The 11,097-nt window shown below is 43.1% G+C and overlaps 1 protein-coding gene across 6 annotated transcripts in view; it reads right to left on the reverse strand.

Annotated features, from left to right (window-relative positions):
* The window catches only part of EPN2 (epsin 2), a 44,465-nt gene extending 35,590 nt beyond the window's left edge, over positions 1-8,875 (reverse strand). For 3 of the 6 annotated variants that reach the window (XM_075767950.1, XM_075767948.1, XM_075767946.1), the window contains exon 1: positions 8,602-8,734. The gene's annotated coding sequence lies outside the window, so the exon portion shown is untranslated. Of the gene's footprint in view, positions 1-8,601 lie in introns of all 6 variants that reach the window. The other 3 variants (XM_075767951.1, XM_075767949.1, XM_075767947.1) reach the window with 3 other exon arrangements.
* Between the last annotated feature and the right edge of the window lie 2,222 nt (positions 8,876-11,097).

The following is an 11,097-nucleotide window of genomic DNA, read 5'->3' on the forward strand; positions in this document are numbered from 1 at the left end:
AAATGCAAAAGTCACCATATTTTATTAAAATAGTTAATACCAGAGTTTTAACAAAAGACTAGCCAAGCTTCATGGAAGCACAAGACTCGTGGCATTTAAAGACACATCCGTTTCACATGTTTGATAGACACTCAATGCATTTTTAATTGTAAAGCTTTGCCTGTACCAACAGCATTACCATTATAGACCTGATCACCTAAACCTCCTTTTTATATATATGTGCACCTACACAGACACATACACATTTGTAGTTCACCAGTTCTATCTGGTAAAAGTTCCACTGTGAGCACCTAGTGCTAAATTATACCAAGGCAATTCACATCAGCATGTCTCTCCCCTTCTCTTATTCTCACTACCTCAAGACCCCCACCCACCTTCCACTGCTCCATTTCTAAACGTTGAATTTGTGAGACAAAAGAGACAAAGTAAGTTTTGATGGCATACTTCAGGCCTTTCTATAAAGCATAAACTAAGAAAGAAGAAAAAACAAGCACAGACTTTCCTCCTCCTTTAAAGTTTATTTTTCTTCTGAGTAAGAAAAAGAAATACCTTCTTAAAATAAAACTAAAAATCAGCATTTCCACCAACAGGAAAAGGCACTATAGTATTATATATATTATTCAAGCTGACCAAAAAAAAAAAGAAAAAAAGATTTAAAATCTGGCTCTGTCCCAAGGCATCCAGACACAATTTTGTGCTGGCGTGAACAAAAATATTTCTGCATTCAGGATGTTCAAGCATGTTTCTTGCATTTACACCTAGAAAGCAAACTACTAAAAACCAATGTGCTATGTTCAGCATCGACTGTAAGTAAAGGACTGGTCACAGATTAACAGACCCCTCACATGTTCAAAGTGAAACACGTGCTTACAGACTTTGCTTGATCTACACCATAAACTGCAGAACAGAAAAGCCCTCATAAAGCATATTAAAAACAGCATAATGAAGACAACCTACAAAACCTCCAATGGAAGCAGAGAGTTCCCACCATGCAGAGCACTCCCCAGTATTACACATCTTCAGTTATATAACATGTTCTACCTTTTAAAGCCAACGTAAATACTCTCTTGGAGGCATCATATGTTCATATTATTGTGAAATTAAATATATGCAGACACTATTAGTTGGCAGATAGACACCAAAATGTCAATTACACTATTCAGTGTGCTTAAACCAGCAGGCTAGGCAAAAGGAGATTATTCACTAGGTAGTCGAACATAAAAAAAAGCCAGACATTTCAGTCTGTCTCAGTGTTTCACAAAAGGGTCAGCGATTTGTAAATTTTAAATGCAACACTTAAGCAGTTTTGCAGGCTAAAAAAGCCCTCACATCCTTTGATGCTATACCTCAGTGCTCCTCTGCAATAAACCAGTTTAAAAGTGATTTTGCTGTCACACAAACTTTTATATGTCAGCTTCTCTAAAATTTAAGAATTCTGAAAGCCAAGTAAAATCAATTATAAACTTTCCTGTATTTTACTTCCTTATTAATTCTTCCTAAGAGAACCAGTAAATATATTAACACAGTATCTTTCAGAGGAGTCACCCAGGTACCAATCTTTTAAAATCTTCAGAAACCCGTTGCTTCGCTGAACAAGTCTAAAACACATGGGCTGCATAATTATAGCACAGTGCAATGACAGTGTTCCTGTTCTTCCGAGTAGCATGTCGAAATTTCTGCTTTAAAAATATACATAACTTGTAGAGATTCTCAACAACTACAATTACAATATTAAATACTGATTTCTGACCTGCATTTGCATACTTCTAAGTACTTGGTGTCACCTACGCTATTTATCTAAAAACATTCCAACAGAGGCATTATCTTTACTTTCTGAGAAACACTCTCCTACATTGGTAGACAAAGTTTAACTTAATGAACTCTGCTCAACAACAGCAGCAAAAAAATAGTAACACTTCTCATCAGCAATAAGCATTCCAAGCCCTTAAAAAAAAAATTAAAAAAAAAAAATCACTGCAAGAAGCATAGCATTACAAGAAGCAATCATAATACCATGCAATAAGCCAGTACAGGCTCAGAAGGCAAATATTTCATTAGATAACAGATGTGAGTCTTATGCTTTCAAATGGTCATTATAGAAAGAGGTTTTTATCAAATTATGAAATACCTGGGCAGGGGCATTTTAAAGATTCACCAGCTCTTCCCTGGATCTGAATACTGCTGGTAATGTACGATTCAGATCCTTCCCTAAACAGACATTACTAGTCACATGCCAGTAATGTCACAAAATGATAGGGTGTTTCACTGATTAATTAGCTAACTGAATAATTCAAAACATTAAATTTCTGTTTTTCAAATAATAATTCAAGTGCTTTCCTTTAGATATAGCACATGACAGAGTACATTCTGTTTGACCATCCATCAGAGAACAAGCAGGCATATTAAAATAGTTCTATTTAGAACTGAAGGATGAGAATTAACTAACGATCTTAAATTTCGGCTGATTTTATAGTGTTAGAGAACAGGCTGGATCAAACATCTAAGCCTTACTGCTTTGTCACAAGCCTCATCCCAGAGCTGCAAGTTAGCAGAAAGGCAGCTGCTGCAGCAATTGGGCCAATAGATTTGGCTGAAGAAATCCTCACTACTAAAAGAAAAAAAAAAAAAAGAAAAAAAAAAGGAGAATGACAGAACTAAAATGCTGCTTGGGGCCTGTTCACCCAGTTAGCAACACACAACCAGCCACTTGAGAACAGATTTCCTACCTACAAGAAAAGATGTTTGAGGGAGTCTTTCGTGACTGCATCTCGAGGAGGAAGTTGTCTTCAACAATACTTTGTTTTACCTTTCCCTAAGGAGTATTAGAACTGTATACATCAATTATTTTAGTGGGTTTTGTCCATGAGATCCTACAAACAAAAGTCTTACTTGTGAACTGTACAACCCTTACACCAGTGAGCAATTACTCACGCGATTATTCCCAATGAAGTCAGAAGAACTGTTTGAGAAAGAAATTGCTTGCCAACCTAAGGGTTGCACAATCAGAAAAAAAAAGTTATAACAAAAACACGGAGGGGGACAAATTGCATCTGACAAAAACTACAATCAAGAAATAGCTGGTGACAGATTGTTATTTAAGTACAAGGAAGTGATTTAAACAGTCAGGAGCAGTTGTAATAAGATTATATGATTCTCTATTAAGATTCTTAAAATGTCTTTGTTCTAGCAAAGCTATGAAAAGACCACTGCCCTTGTAAAGGTTTAGAAACTACTAAATTGACGTTAAGTCTAGAAATTAATATTATTTCAAAGCAAGTAAAGAAAAAACTATAAAAGAACATCCCTGACATCATTAGCACCTTTGTCGCCCATGCTGACATTTTTAACTAGCGTATGTTGTAGCGTTTCTTGGTGGCAAAACTCAAAGAGAACAGACCCAACAAACAGAAATACAGAGCTCACTCTGCTTGGGTTTCTGCTTTTTAAATAATGAAAACTACCAGTGTGACTTTAGAAGACATTACATTATGTAAGTGACATCTTCAGAACTGCAGAAAAGTCTCTATAAGGTTCTACTGCAGGGGATGAAATCAATGTCTGGCTGTTGAATTGTTCTACAGGAACAGATGTGGCATTTTAGCCATGACCCTCAGGACTCCATCCTCTATCTTTAAGTAGTCACTTCTAGAACAACAGGCCCAAAAATTGGCCATCAGTATAACTACTGCTACACTGAAAAACGAACAAGGCAAGTGACTCTTCTGATTTCTAACTTGAAGGACAGATATAAAACATCACTAGGTAAGCTGCGTGGCATGTTTTTAAACTAATAAGCAGCTTTGAACTTAAAAAAAAATACTTAATTTGTAAAAGCGTCATTCATTGAGTGCTGTACTGTAAGCACAAAAAAGCAAATGATTCTGTTCTTATCCCAGTAAAATATTAATCTGTGAAATTTCTACTGAAAAAGAACATCCACCAAAACATTGGGTCTAAAGGTGATCAAATCTGAGCCACAGGTAACAAGTACGTGACCCGATCAGGGAGAGGAACCAGGACTGCTATTCAAACAAGCACTAAAAGAGATGTATGTGTGTGCAAAGTACAAGGTAATTATGAGGGCAAGAAAGTAGGAGGAGATAGAGACAAGTCTACAAGACAGGTTTGTACCATGTCTACAGAAGCAGATTGCATGCAAGCGTTCTCCTGCCTGGGTCACCCTCCAAAACTATTCCATTTCTCACGCCTTGTACATTTAGTATTTATTACACAGTTACATGACAGAAGATGCAGCAACTGCAGGCCATATTAATAAAACAGCACTTGGAGGAAAGACAGGAACAGTCAACAATGTGGAAGAAAACTGCAGAGGTCTCATGCAAAAAATTTCAACTAATTACTTAGGCAGCTCAGGGAGCTATACTCCTAACTGCAGAGGGAGAATTATTACTTGAAAATAAATTATATGCATCAGGACAATGAAACATAATGAATTTGAGATTCTTTAGAACTTTACCCAGCCACCTCCACCATAAAACTTAGATAAGGGGAGCCTCCAACGCGGAGGTGTACCCAGTTCTGGGCTGGGACTGGTTTTACACAGTCATACTGCTAGAGCCAGCTGCGCTCACACTGCCAGTGGGGACCTGTTCGTGCCTGAGCTCTCCTCGGCACTCGTGTTTCCCCACCTGGAAAGAGCTGGCTTTTTCAAGTCAGCGTGCAAGCCAAGGCACAGGCAGCGTGAACAGACCAAGCCTGACCTTGAACGCAAGCTCAAGGCACTAGTTAGAGGCATTTATGTTAACAGCCCTGGGTGACATGAAAACAGACATACACACTATTAACAATTAATGCAGTACAGGGCATTGGTTGTGAAATCAATTTTTAAGTTCAATTTTTGTAACAAGATCCAAAAAAATTGAGCTACGAACTATCTATACAGAAGAAAAAGCATTTCACTAAGCATAGTGATTCAAAGTAATATTTCCATCTAAAAATGCAAAATAGTGAATTACAAACCAAATTCTGGTAAACATCCCCAGTTGCTAGCAACATTGCAACTAGAAAACACAAAATTGATTATGTCAATTAGAAAATTAGTATAAAAGTTTCATACAAGTTCCACTGTTAGATATTTACACACATTTAACTTCTTGTAACTCTGAACACATATACTACAGTTAGAAGGAACTCAATCTCAGTAATTTAAGCTATTCTTTCCTTAAAAACTGCCTACAACCTCTAGTTGCCTACAAACACACCTTACAACTGTTTGATCCGACTACTTTTCCTTTAATCAACAGTTTGGAGCCTTGTCATAAAATCAACCAAATCCCAATTTTGAAAACCAAAGACAAAACTGTTATTTGCAAAATGATAAATAAGCAATACCAGGTTTTTTGAGGCTTTCTACCTCTTGCACCACTCACCGAGAGGCTCAACTGCAACAACCACTTAGTTCTAGATTCATCCTGAACCTTACAGTCTTTGAATTCATTTATTCTGACATGCAAGCATTCTAAAATTCCCCCTCCCCCCCCCCCCCAAACAGGAAAGCAATCCTGTAACAGCCACCTAAACTGATTAATTCTGGGACTTTTTATGGTCTACTATTCAGCACATACCAGTACGTAACCAAACTGAAGTATATCAATACTAGCAGATCTACAATTAGACCTAGCAGGTTTTATTCTAGAGGACAGCATACGTGTTGTTCTCCTCCACGGTGTCTCATGCCTTCTTAATGAGCAACCAGGCTACTGAAATACACAAAAAAACCCGCTGTTCTTTGAAGCACTTAAGACAGCAGGATACTAGTATGTTTCGATACTTTGCCTTACTCTGATCTGCGCAGGGAAAGTGGAAAAAGAACAGTACAGAGGTTCATACAAACCAGGCACCTTTCATTTTCTATTAGCAAGATCCCAAGAGACAATTTAGTGCTCTGCAAATACGGCACTGGAAGACTGGAAAGTTGCTTCCTAAGTACCAGTCATTAAATAAAGATTCTAGAATAACTTATATTATTCTAGACCAGGCAAAACCAATAGCCATTTGCCCATCAGACGTTGAAGACCTAAGAAAAGCACTATCATGAATATCATAATTACACTGTAATATATTTCTCCTAAACCAGATTATAATTTAACAATTTCTCTCAAAAAAAAAAAAAAGAAAAACAAAACAAAACATGAATTTCTGTATCAAGAAAGACTATCAGCATTTTTATGAAGTAACAAATTAGGCCTTTGGCATTTCACAGCAGTGATCCAAGATTGGAGGCTTCTTAAAAGCTCCAAGTTTTAAAGCAATCAAATGGCTGACAGCTGGAACAAAATTAGCATGATTAACCAGTTATGTAAATAATGATGTGGCCAGTACAAGCTGAATTCATTTATGCTTATTGCATTACACACCAACGCTTGCACTGGACATCGGATGTTTGTCAACTATTCATTAAAAATGACTATAGGAATAATGGCTGTGAAAACCAAACATGAACACTACTATCCAGGCTACCCGACAGCCAGGTCTCATCTCCTCTCCTTTTAGGACAGGATCACCAGGTAACTCACAGATAGGACTTTTCTTTCCCAAATATTATCCAACACTACTTAGCCCCTACCTAGGGCACAGGTCAATTATTTTTTCTAAAGACAGAGGTCCATCCTGTTGATTATCTCATTAAATTACATTTCTTAAAGGCAGATACTATTTTTCATTTGTCAGCACACGTAAAAGTCAAGCTAACATGTAGGAGAACCATCATCACAGCAGGATGATGTCACACAGTTACTTCATGGTATCAAGGAAGTTACAATCAGCACCCTAAGTCAAACTTCCTGAAGTATAACTTGCAGTCAATTCGGCCTTATCAGAATTCATCTTCAGGAATGCATACTCATGGTAACTTTGTACTTGATAATTTTTTATAACATAGTTAAATATTTAAAATATGGAAGATTATCTTTGCAACTCTATCTAGCTAGTTTACCATTACCTTGGGTTAATAAAAGAGAATTTATCAAAAGTTTTGATTCTTCACAATAAAACACTATATATGAGTTTGTTCAAAAATAACGTACCTGGAAATCAGCCAAGACAAACATATTTAGAAATACTTCCTAAATGGGCTGTATCTTGCTAAAGATATCATTATAATATTTTTATATTTCAAATCAAAAATCATTCTAACATCCCATATTTTACATCCTAACAATCCAATATTCTATGACCTTGCCTTGCACAAAACACGGCAACACGCTGGAATTATGCAAGAGTTCCATATTGCCATAAAACATGTATTTCAGTGCACAGAATAATAAAACTTAATCTTGTGGCCTGATTTGCATTTTGAACTCCTAAAGTCAGCCTCTACAGTCCATAATATCCGCAACACACTTTAACAATCTGAACAAGTATTTTAGGCCTCCTGTTGAAAATGTCTGTGTGTGTGTATGTATATATATATATATATAAAAAAAAATTAAGGGTACTTTCTAAGTAGATTAAGAAAAAGAAACATGTCCAATTCATGCAAATTTTAAATATAACTTAGCTTTTCAGATCAGTGATGATGCCATACTTAAGAAAGGGGAGATGGAGGAAGCATTACATGCCCCCTGGCCAAATAAAACTGAGACCAAATGTTATCAATGATGTGCTTTATGGCTTTAAAATAGAAAACTTCCATTATGGGTAGCCTGTGACAATTTTTGTTTCAATATACTTCATAACAATAATAATGTTTAATATAATGTAGCACACTGACTACCCAAGACCGATCTGTAGCATCAAAGGGACTGCAGGTAAAGACAAAAATATATATATAAAAATAAACCCCAAATGAAATTAAAAAATAATTAAGAGCACTACTCCACATCTTCCAAACCGACTATATTACTGAAAAAAAACCCCAAAATAAAGCCCACACCACCACATTTAAGGTTAATAACCAGAGGGAAGGTGACGGACACCGCGAACCAAACGCCGCCACGGCCCGTTGCCGGCCCCGCCGGGAGCCCCCCCCACCCCACGGCTCCGCCGGAGCAGGCCGCCGCCATCCCCGCAGCCCCAGCCCAGGTGGCTTCCAGGGACGCGGCCCCATCGTCCGGCACGGGAAGGCAGGCCTAAACTTTCGGCCGGAGGCGAAAACCCTTCCGGCGGCTGCCGGCCCTGAGCGGGACGGGGCCCGCACCCCGAGAGGCGAAGGGCCGGGGCGATCGTCCTCCCCCCACCCCCGGCAGCACCGACCCGGCGGGTCCCGGAGGGGCGCTCCCGGCTCTCGCGGCCCCGCCGCCGGGCTGCCATGATAGGCAGTAACTGTTGCTGCCCACCCCGCGGAGACAACAAAGGCCACCCCGGCCCCCCGCCGGGGCTGCACCGCCGTCCGTCGTTCCCCCCCCACCGGCGCCCCCCGCCCCGCCCCACCTGCCCCGGCCCCGCGGCCCTCAGCCACCGCCCCGGCCCCGCGGCCGGCCGGCTCCCTCCCCACGGGGAGGCCCGGAGCCCCGGGGGGCCCTTCCCGCGCCCACCCCGCACCCCGCTGCTGAGGGGAAAGGCGGGGGGGAGGCTCTTCCGCCGCCGCCCGTCCGTCCGTTCCCCCACCCGCCCCAAGCGCCCCCTGGCTCCCGGACTGACCTGGCGCTGCGTGCGGAGGGTGCGGGAGGAGCGGGGAAGGGGCTGCGGGAGACGCGGAGGGGGTGTCCCGGTACCCGGCTGCCGCCGCCGCTGGCTGGGTTTGACACCCACACCATCCAACATGGCGGCTGCCGGGGGGGAGGTGGCGGCGGAGGAGGCGGGCCCGGTAGCTGCGCGCGTCTCCTAGGCGCGTGCCCGGTTCGGGCGCGGCGAGAGCGGGGAGGGGGGAACGGCGGCCTCCGCCCGGGTAGCGCTACCCGTTCCCGCCGCCACTGACCGCCGAGGGGGCAGCGCGCCCTCCCCTCCCTCTTCACACGCCGCCGCCACCAGCACGGCCTCCGGCTGCCATGGCGGGCCGCTGCCGGGTCTCCTCACAGCCAGGCCCGCCGCTCCCCCGGCCGAGGAGGGTTAGGGGCAGGGGCCAGTGAGGAGTAAGACAGGATCAGCCGCCGGGCAGCACCCCGGAAGAGGCCCCGGGCCCATTGCCACATCTGATGGAAGGAAAACACTTGAGAAGGCCTTGGGAAGCCGAGAGGAGCCCCCTCCTCAAAACCAATTTCATGGTGGGGAAGCTTCCCCGGGAAGAGGGCATCGCCCCAAAACCCAGGGCCACAGGTGGGTTGCCGGGCCTCAAAGCAGCTCCTGTCGCTTCACCAGGTGCGGTTACCACACCTTTCCGCCTTCCACCAAAGACACCAATACAAAATAACAGCATTTACGGATGGGGGCACACTCCAGGATGGCGGGAGGGGGCTGTCTGGTCACCACACTCAGCAGCGGAGACACATGGAGCAGGGCAGTCTGGGTGGGTCGGAGCACACGTCCTTCCCCTCTGGGGATAATGACTAAACCTGTGTCCGGGATCAGGTTGGAGGAGGTTAGTGGTGTCATTGTAGTTCTCCCTGAATATATTTGTTCCCATCGTAAAACTGTGAGACAATTAAAGGAAACGGGACATCGCTGTTCAGGAGGCGGTCGGCATTGGCACGGGTCAGGGGAGAAGCTGGCTCAAAGGACTCTGCTCGTATTACAGCTGGCTCCGGGTAGTGCTACTGGTCATTTAAAACCCACATTCTTGAGGAATCTTGCCTTACTAAAGCATAACAAAACAAAGTAAACTCAGGGCAAAATCCAGTTTATAAGGTATTGCTTTTCAAGTGAAAGGGAGGTCAGGCCAAGTGCTGCAAGCTTATGGCCCAACCCTTCCTCCTGGGGAGCCAGTAGCAAAATTCCCGCTGACCTCAATAGGAGACAGATTGAGATTTAAATACAGAAGAACAGGGACTGCAGTGAAACACCAAGTAAGCTGCATTAAAAGCAACTTGTTTAGAAATTGCTGTGAGTTCAAATGCTTTGAATACCATCTGGTAGCTGAGAAGCCAAGTCTTCCGCAGCTATCTGTGATGCTGGCTTAGCTCTTAACCTTGAGCTAGGCAGAATTAAATTCTGGGTGAAAAAAAATAAAGGATCTGCACACATCTGACACTATCAGCAAGAGCTGAAAGAATACTTCCCTCTTCTTTAGAGGAAAACAGCAATGATGGAAACTTAATGTTTCCATGCACATTCATTACTCCTAACCATTAGGTGCTGACAGCTCTAAAGAACAAGAAGAAAGCTCTTGTTTAAAATAAAATGGGAAGAACAAGATTGTTCCTGCTGCCTTCCCTCCTGCCTGCCTTCCTTCCAGGTCTGGGCAGACAACTGTCAGAAGCAGGAGGCAGCTTCCTCTCCATTCCCAGCTCCAGCCCAGGTGTCTGTCTACAGTGTAAGCATATGAATCAACAAACCCAGCAAAGAGCTCCTGCAGCTGGTATGCCTGTATCAACAAAACTATTTTCTATAATCCTGATCAAGCCACTTAGTGCAAGCAAAACAAGGAAGCCAAGTAAAATTACAGATTTTATTACATTCATGTTAATGCCTTAAATTGTGGTGTTCCTGCAACAGTGACCAGGTACCCGACCAATACAGCTGCCCCAGCAGAGATTTGCCCAGGCTGCAGAGGGACAGTCCCTTCTAGTGGTTCCCCGAGGACATCCCCAGCAAGAGAGTAATTGTTGCTAATACAAAACAGGAGGTCACTGCTATTTATCTTGTGATTTTAAACCCAGGAGCTAGCATGGAAAGCTTTCCACCCCAGTGCTGCCCCATTCCTCTTTCCAGCAGGCTGTATCACACCTTGAATGTTGACCTGAGCCACTCTATCAAATCCTTCCCAGCCCACAACATTTCAGCTGTGTTGGCAGAGCCAGAGTTCAAGGCCACTCTTTGCAATGAGTTGGGCATCAGAAGCAGATAGCCATGGCACCTCCCCGGTACCTGTGCCAGCAGCAGAGCAGTCCACATGGAGAAAGCAGATGGCAGCAGCGAATCCGGCAAGTGGGAGTAGAGGGGCCATTGCATGGCAAGGAGCAGGAGGATAATGAGCAGCACTGCGGTGCAATGGCTGGTATGCAAGAGATTCTCCCAGCAAAGACAAGGCAGATGCGGCCT

The sequence above is a fragment of the Balearica regulorum genome, chromosome 15, assembly GCF_011004875.1.
Source record: "Balearica regulorum gibbericeps isolate bBalReg1 chromosome 15, bBalReg1.pri, whole genome shotgun sequence".
Taxonomy (NCBI): domain Eukaryota; kingdom Metazoa; phylum Chordata; class Aves; order Gruiformes; family Gruidae; genus Balearica; species Balearica regulorum.